Genomic DNA, 15142 nt, shown 5'->3' with positions numbered 1-15142 from the left:
GCAAAAAACCTCTCTGAAGCCTCAAGTTTAACCCTGCAGACACCATTCCTAACGGGGATCCCATTTACTCAGCCTGGCAATAGCCCCGAAGCTTTGATCCTCAACACTGCCTACCAAGTGGGAAACCATGACTCTCCATTTCCACGCAGGGAAACTAAGGCACAGAGTTGCCACTGGTCACACAACAGGGATCTCCTAAAACAGAAAAGAAGGTGTCTATCATTCAGCTCAACTCTCCCCACCGTGCTACTTTCTCTCTGCAGCACTCTGTCCTCTCCCCTGCTGTCAGGCCCTTGGCTATCAGTTCTCAGCACTGTCAGCAGCCCCACCTCTGCAGTGGAACTTATCACTTCCTATCTGCTGTAAACAGATAAGCAGGCTGGTCAGAAATGAAAGCACAGACTACAGACGGGCCACCAGGCCCCTCCAAAGGCACTAAAATAAATGGGCACAGGACAGCAATTTCTTCCGTTGAAAAGGCACTTTTTGAATGTTTACTCTGTACCACTCACTACTCCAGGTACAAAAGACATGAAGACAGACGTGGCCTGAGATCTTTCAATCCGTGGTATTCCTAAATGACTGCAGGTTCCAGCATTTTCTAGGGGCTTGCCACTCCAAGTGATCCTGGAGTTAGAAATGCAGTCTCTCAGAACCCATCTGGGCCTCCTGAATCAGAATCTGAGTTTCAACAAGATTCCCAGGGGAGGATTTGTACATAACCCTGGTTTAGATAGCATAAAGACACCCAGAGTTTGACTTTAAGATAGGAAAGGCCCTGTCATATTATGCAAAGTAGTTTACTTAAATGCTTAGGGAGATGTAATCCTTCCTTCTACCCTTGTTGCCGGCCTCCACTGGCACATCTGTCCAGTCCCTATACACCTACCTACCTAGGGCCTTTAGACAGTGATGAAGGAGTGATAGAAATAACTAAGAAGCACATCACAGAATTCACCTAATATGTACAACTACAATGGAAACGCTTCCAGTTTTGTGTGTTGTATTTCCAGAAACGATATACTACAGTAAGTGTTGCCCTAAGTTTAGAGTTTTACTTTTAGTAGTGTATACCTTGTATCCTTCAGAGAAGTCCAGACCTAAGAGGAATATGGCCCTCAGGCATAGGCAGGGGGCCTGCACCGTGTCCACACTCACTATCAAGTGGGCACAAAGTTCTGCCAGTTCAAGGAAATCTAGATTTTTTTTTTCCCTAGAATTCCTAAGAGCAATTCTAGGAAAAGGGACAAGAACTAAAATGTCTGAGTCTCTTCATTTGGACCTGGGGCAGCACTTCTTGCTCAGTGTCAGGAAGTGTCAGGAAGTGTCAGGAAGCAACAGTGTCGAGGATCCCATTCTCTCCCTCTGTGCCTGCCTCCTAGTGCCTCTCAGGGCAAAATGATACTCCTTCCTTTACATAACTGGACAACTCACCAGAAAGACACAGCTCTGGGGGTCAGAGCCAGAAGCCCCTAAGAGGCTCCAACTCAACCACCAACACAAGAGCTTATACGGTGGCACAGCAAGATCTCCCTTGCAGAGGCTCCACCAGGACAGTGGAGGGGCACCCAGGAGCAACAGGAAAGTGATTTGAATTCATGTTGAGTGTTATTTTCCACTGGGCACTACTCCAACTCAAAATTGCCCAAGGTATACAGTTGCACTCACCAGATCAAAGACTCACAGACATTCAGTAATTACTGAAAAAAAAAAAAAAACAAAACAAAACCTCTATTGCACTAATCCCTACCTCTAATTAGTTTTGATCACTTTCTAAATTCTGACTGCAAACTCTAAGACCAATAAGATGAACATTTTCCAGTTCAGGACAATTATTCAAAGAATTAATGATATTCTTACTTAATATCTCCCCAAGATAACCCTTTAGGAAGAAAGTAAAATGAAAAAGAAATGACTTCTAACAAAAGTGATTTTTAAAAAACCAAAATGGCTGTTAAAAATTTGACATTACAGATTTGTGAGGAGTGCGTCACTCAACTACATTTAAAGATTATCACGTATTTCAAATAATACTGATATGTATGTAACAGCATAAAACCAAATTTATGAAGTTCCTACTCAAATACTAACAGTGATGGCAATTTATAACTTATACATGCATTTTTTAAAAGACTGTAAATTAAGTACTCTGAAATCTTACAGCAAATTTATTTTTATTGAGCATAGTAAATAAAAGAGGTTTGCAAGGAACAGGACAGATATTTGTACCGTGTTTTAATAAACTAGGGCAATTTATTTTGTGTTAGTTCTGTTATGTCACTATGCCCTTGTTCAATGGAACCAACTCCCTTGATTTACAATTGTTTTAAGAATTACATACACTACACGGGCTTTGTTATTTAAGAATACTTACTTGCTAAATCAAAATAAAATTCAAATTCTTCTTAAGCAAAAATCCATTCAACCTTTCCAAGAACTATTTAATAATATAATTGTCATTGCTAGTATTATATTTGCAATACTCTGTTCAACTTTAATCCAATAGATTGGACAGTCCCCAAATTAACTTTTCTATTAAAGCATCTTTTTCCTGTTGTATTCACAAATCCTTAACTCTGAAAGAAAAGGTTAACTTTTCAGATGTGTTCTTTCTTAAAACACATTGAAAAAAAATACATTCAAGGAAATTCAAAGTACTTGAAATTAATAATGTAAGGGGGATGGGAATATAGCTCAGTTGGTAGAGTGCTTGCCTCGCACGCATAAGGCTCTGGGTTCAATCCCCAGCACCACAAGTAAATAAATAAATAAAGGCAGGTCCATTTCTGAGAAACACAGGAACACACACGTATCCTGACCAGGCCACCTCTAAAAGAGAGCTGATGCCAGAGTTACTCAGTTTGCAACTCAAAGCAAGCTGGGAAGTTCACAGGTGTCCTGTAAACCTGCTCCCCTGCTGGGAATCATCACAAGAAATAAAGTCCAGTTCAGACAGAAACTCTCACCACCAAAGAAACCTCTACTGCACTATTTTCTCCTCCGAGAAGATGAATTATTCTCGTACCTTTAGTGCCTGCAGCAGACCTGAGATTTGGGAAAGTTGCAGGCTAGGTGCATCCAAGTGTGGCAGTGTTTTGCAAACTGGAAGTGGCCACTAGGAGCACCCCTCTTTTTTAATGTCTTTAATGAAATAGAAAAGAATAAAAATTATCAAGAGTTTTGTGGGTAGAGGAAAGTGGCAGAGGTCTTGCCTAGCTCGTGTGAGGCCCTAGGTTCCACCCCCAGGACCGTAAAAAAAATAATCAGGCTGCACTGTAGGCAAGAGTAATGGTAGGTGCTGTTTCATGGAAACTTCCAATCTTTTTATCAATATGTGTGTCGCCATGTGTGGACTTGATGGCAATGTAAATTTAGTTCTTATTGTAGATAGTGGTCAAAGTTTCTGTCCTTGGGAACACCAGTGTGTGGGTAGCAGAAGTCACATTCCAAACACCCCCGAGAAAGGCTTCTAGAACTTTGTGCTGACGACCGGGACAGGCACTACCAGAGCCTTGAATCCCACGTGCCTATGGTCCTGCAGGACCAGAGACAGGTGACAGCCTAAACGAGGGACATTTCCAAAGCTTATCTACATTGTATGTAGAAATGAAAAGCTGTATTTTCTGAAAACATTATAAATTTAGAAATCAGTCAGTGTATCTCGGTCATCTTTGATACTGAAAAGATAAAAAAATCCTAGGCAAATCAGGCAAAAATTCTCCATAACAGGATGGGACAGGCTGGCCCAATGGTGATTAGCTTCAGGGTAGGTTGAGAGAAAGCTCCAATTTTACCTGATCTGTGAAGATATCTAATAACCAACCTAGCAAAAATGTAATATCCTGATACTCCGATCTTAACAGGGCTGGATTACTCCAAATCGAAATGACAGAGCAAACAATTCACCATATGATTTGTACTGAAGTACAAAATATGGTACATACTTATACCAAAGAATAAAATAAACCCCAAAGTGAGATTGTCTGGGCAGAAATGTAATAGAAACTTGAAATAACTTATTGTCCTATCTATCTGACAAATGTTACAATTTACCTCAGTTATTTTTTCTTTAAAATATACTGTTTTACCTACCTATATAAATATTCCTTCAATAACTATTTGTTGAGCACTATCATAGGTGCTACAAACACAGCAGTAAACAAAACAAAGACTATTGTGGAGTAGGAGATGCTGGAGATTGAACCCAGGGCCTCTCAAATGTTAAGCATCCTCTCTACCACTGTGCTACACTCCCAGCTCCCAAAGTTCAATGTTGACATTTTCTTTTTGTGCAAATACACAGATCTCATTAAGATAACGGTGAACATGGAAAAGTACAATCGGGTTTTTTTTGTTGTTTTTTTCACTTTCAACATTAAAGTTTTCCCCATTAAGATCAAATGCTCTTTGAAAATGCCATTTTTATTGGCTACACAATATTCTAACATGGAAACAGAATTATAATTCACCTAAAGTCATTTCCGAAAAAAACACAAAGAGACATAGTTAAATCAAATATGTTCGATTTAGGAGCATAAGGAAAAAATGCAGCCTTACCAACCTCAGAGACCCCGTGCGCTCCTCCACACTGATGGATACTCACGGGCTTTGCCACATCGAGGTCTAATTCGCGAATCTCCCTTTATAAGCCCCACTCCCTCTTTGATCGAAGAGAACATTGTCTGCCCAGAACAATAAGTTTTCATTTCAATTTCCCTTCTTTTCAGGAAAGGAAATGTTTGCACTTCAAAGGGTTTCTTTGAAGAGCAGCCCTCGGTGCTGGTCGGCCAGGTTAGGAGTTACTGGGCTCAGCAGGGTGCATGGACCCTGGGCGGCTGCCCACCCGAGTCACTGTCAAGGCCAGCTCCTTCAAGGAGAGGGTCTGGGGCAGGAGAAGAACAAACAAACTCATGGAAAAATACTTGAAGCTTTTGATCATGGCCTTCAGAGGCCCCTGCTCACACACAGCGTAGATTCGCAGCTCAGGGAAACTGAGGTACAAAGGATGAGGCGTCGTGCACTCTGAAATAATAGTGTCCAACAAAATCATTCCAGAAAGCAGAATCACTTAGGAGGACCCATTCCAGGCCAGGAAAAAGGGGAGCCACTGTCAGTGCTGGCGGTGACGGCAGAGGGGACAACCCAAACAGAGAAGATCCAAATTCCACCGCACAGGAGTTTTGAAACCTTCCCCTAGGAAAGTCTGCGTTTGAGTAGCACAGTCATTAACAAAGCAACACAATTTAGAATTTTCCTTTTCCAGTGGCCTCCTAGAAAGGACAAGAGGCTCACCCAGCGGCAAGTCTGCAACTATATGCAATAGCCACCGGGGACCCATGCCGCAGCCCTGTCAGGCCCCATGTGCATCCTTAACCTCTGCCAAGTCGAGGAAGCCAGGGGTACAGAGCAGACAAGAGAGGACCTGCAGCACTTCAAGTCTCAAACAAGTCCTGAGTATGTGATAATGATCTCCGCCCTTCCCCACCCCAAGTACCTACATGTGCGCACGAGTCAAGTGCTACCAAGGGTGGTTGTCAGGCTGCTCATGTGGGCAACCACCCAAAGAGTGGGCAGGAGCATGAAAGACAGCCTGAGGGCTCAGCTGAGGGGGCTCTTCCCAGGAGGGGGACTGCAGTCTGCAGGGCCAGGTGACCAGGTGACCAACCACTTTTCTTACAATTCATTCACCTGGCCAAGTGCCAAGGCTTTGTGCAGCAATCATGGGCTTTTTAATTTTCCCCTGTCACTGTACTAGTTTCCAAGTTCTTCACGGTAAGCAGTCCCACTTTTAGGAACTTTTTCTTAAAGTGAGAGCCCTTAAAAATTAAAAGACTTGTGATGCAGAAAATTAGAACACGGTAGATACATAAATAGCTGTGAAGAACACCACGCGGACAATTCAAAGTTGAACAAGGGCTGTGAACTTGATAACACCTCTGCACTGAGGTTAAGCTTCCTGATTTTGATTCACTGTCAGGCTCCACGTGTGACTCAGTGGAACAGTGTTTGCGGAGAATGCACAAGGCCCTGGGTTCCATCCCCAGCACTGAGAAAGGGGAAGAAAGCAAAGATTCCACACTGCAGCCATCCTTGTTCTTAGGAAATACGTGATAAACTATGGAGAGGCAGATAACGCATCAGGACATGTCAGAAAAGCGTGCATACGTGCACTTGTATGTGTCTATGTGGGGGAAAAGCAGAAGGGGCAAAATGGTGGCAACTGGTGGCCTGGAGGAAAGGGCACAAGGGTTCCTTGGGCTCTTGAAGCTTTTCCTTAAGTTCAAAATGCTATCCAAAAAAAGCTGAAAGAGAAAAGAAAGAAATGAGAAAGAAGGAAAGCGGTGGAAAAGAGTTTTACTACATACCTGTCCATCTTCCTTTCCAGGAATTCTGAGGGTCCCCAAGGCCTGCACCCAAAGCTCCCAGCTTCCTGGACCTGGTCTCATCCCAAGGGAGGGTAGGAGGTTCCCCTGCCACTTGAAAAGCTCTGGCCCCTAGGAAAGCACTCCTGAGGGTAGAAAGCTGCCAAGGGTGTCAAAGGGGTGTCTTCTAAGGAAGGGGACACTTCCCCATTTCACCACATGGCAGAAATCAGTAAATGAAAGCTGGGGGCAGAACTACAACTACCACAGGCCCCAGAAGAATGGAGTGTAAACAGTTTCTGGTTCCCACAAGACCCCCTGCCAGGAGTTCTCCCTGCAGAGACACGGAGGTGGAGCTCAGGGATGACCGGATGGGCACCCCTGTGGTTTGGGGCAGGAAGCAATGTGTCCAGCCAGAGGCTAGTGACGTGAATGACAAACTACTGACCCCCAAAGAATGCAGCCGGGTCTCTGCCACACATGCTGGCTCCTGAGTCTGGCCACCTGCCCAGCACAGCTGCCCCAGCAGCCCCCGGGCTCCAGCTGTGCAAGGAAGATCTGCATCCAGAGATGGTAGAGAGAAATGAGGGCCAGGGAGGGAAGGCTCCATCTGCAGGTCCCCACCGTCCACGATAATAACCAGAGCTGGCCAATGGTGGAGAGGCCCTGCCAGCATCACCACAACTTACCCAGAAACAAACGGGAGCAGTCAGAGGTGGGTGCTGCCATCTCAGCAGGCACCTGGCACGCCGGGCACATTCCAAGAGAGGCTGGAGCCCAGGCTGGCTTCACAGTCCCATCACACACGAGGGCTGCTCTGGAGCCAAGCCACTTGGGTTCCAATCTTCCCTCTGCCATTTATTACCTGCTTGGGTACCCAGTGGGGTGGGACGTGCCTGCCTTCACTTCCCCGTCAGTCAAAACAGCTGGACCAGACTTGACAGGCAGTTACGAGGCTGGAAGAAGATGCATCAAGCGCCAAGTACTCAGGAAGCACTAAACATGCACTTGTGATTCCTGACCTCCTCTGTCCCCGCCTTCCTTCCTATCTGGTGTGAGACTGGTAGATGGCACTTGGTAGGCAAGGAAGAAGGTGTGGAAAGAGAAAGAGGGCACTTCCAAGTAAACCTTAACAGATCAATTCAAGCCACTTCATGGGAAGAATGAGAACTGTCACAGTCGTTGGAGGAAATGACAATGTTCAGTTCCTTTCCTTCTCTGAGCCCCACTGAGGGATGAACCCACCTCCCTTACCCCAGTAGGGATATTACCTACTCAAAGAAAGGATGGAAACAGATGGCCCTGAGTTTTGGGGTTTAGCTTTTCTCAAACCCAAGGACTTCCGGTAATTTGGGTTCAATGTTGGGAATCAAGATGACTATAAGGACAGCCACTATACCCACACCCACTAAACACACACCCCCTTCTAAACACACACATGTGCATACACACACACCTGGATCTCATCAGGTACATCCAGGCAATAGAGCCAAAAGCCCAGGACTGTCATCATTCCCTCCAGACCCAGGACCAGAGGGGATGGGGAACTTGTCAACAGATTACTTTAAGGCCCAAATGCCCCCACAACACCCTGAATTGGGCACATTCCAGGAAAGGGGACTACATTTTATTGCCATGGCAAATGGGGAAGCAAACTTTACGTTGTTTTAAAAATCATTTTTCTCCCACACCTAAATCAAAGAGTTAACCTTTCCTTCCACTATAACTGTTAACATTTATGTTAAATACTGGGTACCAGATGCTCTAAGTGTGTAACATTAATTATCTCATTTAAATCCTCTCCATCCTGAAAGGTAAGCACTACAAGCCAGGTGCAATGGCACATACCTATTCCCCCAGCTAGCCAGGAGGCTGAGCCCAGGAGTTGGAGACCAGCTTCAGTAATGCAGAGACGCCAGTCTCAAAAAATAAATAAATAAATAATAAAAGCCAATTACTATGCAAGCATCGAGGGAAAGGATTTCCATGTGGTACAGGAAATACTTTAGAACAGGCATCCCTGTAAGCAGGGCTCACTCTGTCATTCAGCCCTTTCTTTGGGGACGGGTCGTGGCTTCTACTTTGACCCCGTAGTTTGGGGAGTGGGGCCACAAGCTCAGGTTGGCTGTATCGAGCAGAGGCCCCTCCCAGAGTCACCACTGCTACATGGTCTCTATGACCCGGAACTAGGACCCACTGCTGAACACAGGGGAAAACGTCTGATTGTCCGTATGGCCAAGAACTCTCTGAACATCCTGAAAAAAAGCACTGCAGAAGGAATGTGGAAAGGTAAGGGAATGCGTCTGCCCAGGCCCTCTGCACCCCCAGAAAAGGCAGGGGGGAAAGGAAACACAACCTGGAAAAAGAGAGACAACGGAGAAAGACACAGTGCTACCAAGAAAAGGGACATTCTTTCTCCCACCACTATCTAAACTGGAAATCGAGCTGATTTCAAAAAAGAAATTGCATGAATTTGGCACCTTTGTCAAAAGATCGAATGGACTTCAAGTTTTCCAGCTTCTCGCCAGGGAGGCTGGGAAGGACAGGTCCCCGGTCTACAAGTGTTTAAGTTGGAGAAAGTCTAAATGACTTCCCAGAGTCTGCACATGGAGAGAGGGGCAAAGCTGAGTCCAGAAGTCAAAAGCAGCACTCTTCCCAGCCTCGGTGCCCCTCCCCAGGGCTCCTCAGACCAGCAGCAGCAGGGTCCGCCCTGAGCTGGAAAGGTGGACGCCTCGCCCCTCAGTCACAGATTGTACTCGGTTTGCACAGCGTGATCCCTAAAATTACCATCTGCAGGTCCCCACTGTCCATAATAACCAGAGAGGAAAAGCCCAATGCAAGCCGCTGGGTGTGGCAGTAGGGTGAACCTTCCAATGTCCAGAAATGTCCTTCCAGCAGCCCATGTTCCTGGGAGGACGGAATCCTGACCAGTGGATCAAGAAAACAGTGTCCCCCTAGTCTGCCAGTGTTGCAACGAACCAACACCTTGGGAGAGAAACAGACATCGTTAGCAGTCCACCAAAGGGTTTCCCCCATTTGTGCCCATCCTTGTGGCAGAGTCACTCCAAGAGCAAATGCACTGAACCTCCCTTGACAAATTTTGACTCTCTCCAAACAAGTGCAGGGGCCATTATTTTCCAAACTGTTGGAGGGCAGAGGGAGGACAGGTAACAGATTTGGAGGAATAGAAAGAAAAGCAGCTCAAGTTTACCACGAGGCTGAAAGCCAAAGATTTTTCTACTGTATTCCCTCCCTGGAGGAGAACTAAAACCTGGGAACCTTGACCTGGGATCCCCACCCTACCAGGGAAGTCCACCAGCAAGCTGCCCACTCTGGAGGGGCAAGGGAGGTGATAGGTAGCAAAAGAGACAGAGCTCAATGAGCTCCCAATTTCGGAGTGAGGTGAATGGGAAGAAGGCTACCACTCTGGGACAGGTGGCTGCAACACAGTCATACACCTTGGAAGGGCCCCAAAAGGGTCCATCTAGTCCAGGCCTGTCCTTAGGGATGGAAGTATCTAAAAATGTTAGCTGTGTCTTTTCAAATCTTTCTTCCACCCAACATGCTCTTTCCCTAGCCTTCCCACCTCCACCATGATTCCCCCGTGCTTGGATTTATAGTTGATCTCTCTCACACTTCATATGGGAATACTGCCAATCTGGCTGGGTATGCCTCTAAATTTACGCTGACCAGGGCCTGGGAGTGCAGCCCTGTGGTAGAGTAGCACAGGAGAGGTTTTGGGTTTGATCCCTAGCAAAACACACACACACACACACACACACACACACACACACACACTACCCAGGCCTGAAGGGACCAATCATTCAGATAAGGCCAGGGTCTCATCCATAGGTCTTCCATGGAGTAAGGACGAAGGGCCAAGTGAAATGAAGGGTATCTGAGGAGATGCCTCTGGGCAAGATGACAGAGACCCAGGTATCCCCAGAGTGAGAGGAAACAGTTCCCTCCATAACAAGGACTTCTTCCTACTCAGGCTCCTCCCTGGCATTAATAAGCAATACCTTCAAATACATGGCTACTTATAAGAAAGGATTCGTTTCATTGGATGCAATGGGCCCTCCAACGATTGCCTGATTTTACTGGATTCGATAAAAAGAAACTATAACACCCAATAACGTGTGCTAATTCCATCAGAGGATGAGATCTGCTATAAAATGTAATGAACATATGTGTCTTAGAATTCAAACTTCCTGAGGCCATCACTCTTGTCTTTTGTGACTTTTTTTCACCTAAAGCCAATAAGCACATGCATAAAAACAGCCGTGTGGCTCTAAGATTCATATCCAGCCAAGTGAGTACTTTTCTGATCACTTCTTATTAAGCCCTGTTCTGTTTGTTTACTCAAAACTTCTTTGACACCTTTTGAATTTTACCTTTATAATCATTAAACACCTCAATATGCCAAACCTTTAAAAGGAATTTTAATCCATTATTGACCTTTCCCCTAAATTTCTATTCGGATCCTGTATCTTAAATAAGACCTTTTGTTTTAAAGCCAGGCAGGTGCATTCATATGAAAATAATGATAGTTTCCACTGAGACCAACAACAAATATCAGGGGAATAAATGTATCATGGTTTCCTTTTATCTGAACCACACATAAAGGGCAAGCTATGTTAAGGTAAAAACCCAACTAAATTATAATTTGAATTACAATTAGAACATTCAGCCAGAAGGCAATGTACACAGTTGTAGTACATTAAAAAGCATATTTATTTTAGGGAAATATATCTGGGGTTGAAATCCCAACCCTGTCCTCTGGGAGAAAACCTAGCAACAGAGAGCATGGCTGTGGGTACTGGGAAGTGTAGTTCTTTCTTCCTGAAGGCACATGTCTGGCTATCGTAATGACACAAGTCAAACACAACTCCTATTTGGTTCCCAACCCCGTGAGGAGGGTCAGAGGCTCACCCAGCAGGCCACGGTCGTACAGTGGAGCAGCGGCTACTACGTGGACACGCCGGGCTGGTGACCTGCCAGTGCCCGGGAAGTTTTCTACTACGCAGAGAGAAACACGCTGAGAAAAGGTCGTCTTTATGAAGCCGGAAGAACTTCCTCCTCCTCCAAACCATCTGGAGGGCCTGAGGAACCCTGTATTTTCAGGCCAATCGGGCACAAGAAGCCCCACCTTGAGGTGACCTCCTCCAAGTAACCCCGGGGAGCCTGGATAAGGGCTGGGGGACAGGGGTCTCGGGGTCTATAATGAAAGGGAGGAGAGGCAGGAGGCGGGCGCCGCGACCACAGGGCAGGGGTGCACAGCACCGTCCCCAGGTCGGCCACCTGCCGCTGGACCACCCTCCCAGCGTCCCGGCGGGGTCCCCACCCGCGGCTGATGACACATCCCAGGACCTCGTGGCGGGGCGGGGTGCTCAGCACCGCGCCATGTAAGGGAAGGTCTCCCTCGCAGCCGGCGGGTAGGGATGCCGCCTAGGCCGGCCCCCCGAGCCCGCCGCGCGCCCCGGGCCACCCAGGCCACCCCGAGGGCCCCGGCGCCAGGGTCCCTGGGCAGGCGCGCGGATCGGGCATCGCGAGGCGCCAGGCCGCCCCAGCTTACTCTGTCGGTGTTGCATCATGCACCACGCCGCGCCTTCAGGGAACCAAAATGGACTCCGTGGAAGCGACAGCCGCATGGGCACCGGCCCCGCGGGCACGTCCCCGCTCCCGCCCAGCGGGGGAACCTCTCGGGAGGATGCCAACACCCCCGCGCCGGACCCTCCCTGACCTCGCTCCCGCCTCCCGCGACCCCACGCGGCGCCGAGGCCCCTCCAAGGTGACTCGCGCCGGGGAGCTGTCCCTGCGCTGAGGGCTCGGGCACTCACCGGGCGGGCGGCGGCGGGCGGCAGGATGCGCGCAGGACTGCGGTGGACCGACGGACGCACGGACTGGCGGACGATCGGCCCGGAGCGTGCCCCGCCTGCCCGGCTGGATGCGCAGCTCACACCTGCCCGCGCGGAGTGAATGGGGCGCCGAGGCGGGCGGGATCCGGCGCCGGTTTCATCAGCCGCGCGCCCGGCCCCCGCCCCTCGCGCCGCCCGCCCGGGGCCCCGGCCGGCTCCGGCGTGTCACAGCCGGGCACCAATGGCAGCGCGGCGCGGCAGCCGAGGGCGGACGCGCCCATGGTAGGCGGGGCGGCGGAGCCTTCGCGCGCCCCAACCTGGGATTCCCCCGCCGGCGGGCGGCACCTCCTGGCGCTTTCGCTTGTGGCCTTTCCTCCGCCAATCCGAGCTCGCGGCGCTGCAGCATCTTCTGGTCCCCCGCAACCCCAAACGCGCGCGGGCCAGGGCGCGTGCCTCCGCCCCGCGGTGCCAACTCCCGGGCTGGTGACTAGTTTCTATCACCAAATTTAAAAATTTAGGGCGTACGTCAAGGATTTTAAGACAATGATTACAAATCTTCATTTGTCATTAGAATACTTTTTCGTTTTTTTTTTTTTCCTTTGCCCTTGTTAAAACCTTATTCTTGTCCATTATCAGGAAAGGCCCTAAAGCCTGCATCTACCTGTGTGTCCCTCGGCTGTGGCATAGGCATGCCTGGCTGGTGGGCCAGTCAGGGCAGCTCACTTCTGGGAGTTACTCTGCAGTATTTGCACAAACTTTAGTAGGAATCCTACCTTGTTCACCTCACTGTCTCACTCCTTGTCATCTCATCTCTTTGCTCTCCAAACCAAGTAGCAGCCACAAACTTAAAGATCCTATAATCTGTAGCATGGGATAAGTAAATAGGAAACAGATGAACACCACCATCCTCCATCTATCTCTGTAAGGAAAAACAAAACAAAAAGCAAAAGAACAGTGTTTGATGCCCATGGCCCCAAATGGCCTTGGTCAGTAATCGGGGCTCATTGGCCGATAGTATCATCCTCCCTTGGAATTAGACAAGCAATGTATCAAGTACATTACTGCATAGCTTTTGTTTTGTTTTTCTTTTCATTTTTATTTTTTCAAGACAGGGTTCTTGAAACCCTGTGTGTTGCTCAGGCTGGCCCTGAACTCCAGGGCTCAAGTGATCCTCTTGCCTTAGTCTCCTCCATAGCTGGGACTATAGGCACATGCCACCCAGCAGGGTAGGAAAATGTCTTATTGAACACACGGAGATGAGTTCATATTTGTAAAGCTCTTTGAACCCCGTTTGGAATTATAATAAGCCACCTCACATTCTTTGTTTTAAAACGATGAATTTCAGTTTCAGTTATACCATGGTGAAATGACACCTTAGCCACATAAGTATCCTAAGACTCTCACAATCTCTTCTACCTCCTGACACTGGCATCAACGGATGGATGCTTCTCAAGAGGTGAGGCTGGTGATTCAAAGTCCACCTGCTCTGCCGTTGGCAACAGATGAGGATTTGATTGGAACTCTACCACTTCATTTATTGGATGATATACTGCAATTTCACCACTTACATTCTGTTAAATAAAAATTCCAGGGACCATTGTTTTGGACAGGGCTCCTGCAGTAGGCCCCAAAGACCAAGGGAAAAAATCTAAATGGAGCTATTCACCCTGAAGTTCCATGTCACCAAACTGAAACTAAATTATTTACCTAAATTTTTGAGAAATTAAAGATTACAGAGATAGCCAAATTTCCCATGCAGTAAATTTCAATTGGCATGATAATAAATTCTCTCTGCCTTAATCTTTACACTAAAAAAGGAAGCATGAAATAAACTGAGGTTAACTGATGTTATTTTTTCTATTGTTCTATCTCCCTGTCCTCATATATAAGAAAAATAACTTTGAAATGACCAATCTACGATTCATTCCTTGTTCCTACATTATACAGCTCTTTTCTGTCTATAAAACCAACTTCTTCTCCTTGGCTCATTGGAATCTAATCTATTTTATAGAATGAAATGTTTCCCAATTCTAGAATTGCAAAGAAAACCAATTAAGAGCTTTAAATTGTTGTAATTTTGTCCTTTGACAATTCTGATCAAAAGACTATCCCTTGGTTTTTGAAATATGATTACAATTTTTTAACTGACTTTTGACATTAAAATAGAATTTAGTAGATGGTAGGGATGCTCTCCTAGGTCAACACAGAGAGCTCACATAGAGTTAATTTGACAGAGATTTTTAACACTGCTCAGTCCAGCAAGCCCACTCAGTAGACTTGGCCTTCAGAAAGACAATAGGACCCCCTCAATGACAAGGCCAAAGAGAAAGTGATTTCTCAGCAAAAAGAATCAGTGTGAACCTGAAAAAAAAAATTATTATTACGCTCAAGGTTACACAGATGGACGAAAGGAAAAAGAAAAACAGAGAGTGCTGATAAAACAGGCTGACTATTTTAGGAAAAACTAAATTTTGACAGGTCAGAGCTTATGTCAAAGGTGATAAGCAGTCTTGATTATAATCAAAGAGTAGCTGGGTCAAGAGTCCAAAGACGCTTAAAGAAAGGAGATGCTAGAATTTAACCCCTGGAGAGCACTGGCCATGGTTAAAGTTAAGGGTAAGGTTGACTGGCCATGTTCCAGTGTAGCACCACAGGGCAACACCAGGTACAGGAAGGTCCTAGAATCAGTCAGACAGATGTGAGTTGGAATTCTGATTCTACTTTCTACCAGCTGTTGGCCTAGAAAGAGCATATGCCTGTCTACTCTAAGCCTCAGTTTCTTCATCTTCAAAATAAGAAATTAGCTACCTGGTGGGCAGATACAAACTCCATGGGAAATATGAAAAATATATGTAAAAATGGATACAATAGAGAGCCCAGAAATAGACTCATAGAGATACAGCCAATTGATCTTTGATTAAA

At 46.8% G+C, this 15142-nt stretch overlaps 1 protein-coding gene across 2 annotated transcripts in view; it reads right to left on the bottom strand.

Moving 5' to 3' along the window:
- The window catches only part of Slc7a1 (solute carrier family 7 member 1), a 74220-nt gene extending 61836 nt beyond the window's left edge, over positions 1–12384 (bottom strand). For both annotated transcript variants that reach the window (XM_076872349.1, XM_076872350.1), the window contains exon 1: positions 12203–12384. The gene's annotated coding sequence lies outside the window, so the exon portion shown is untranslated. The remainder of the gene's footprint in view (positions 1–12202) is intronic.
- Between the last annotated feature and the right edge of the window lie 2758 nt (positions 12385–15142).

Source organism: Callospermophilus lateralis, chromosome 12 (assembly GCF_048772815.1).
Source record: "Callospermophilus lateralis isolate mCalLat2 chromosome 12, mCalLat2.hap1, whole genome shotgun sequence".
Lineage (NCBI taxonomy): Eukaryota > Metazoa > Chordata > Mammalia > Rodentia > Sciuridae > Callospermophilus > Callospermophilus lateralis.
This window is presented reverse-complemented; position numbering and strand designations above follow the sequence as displayed.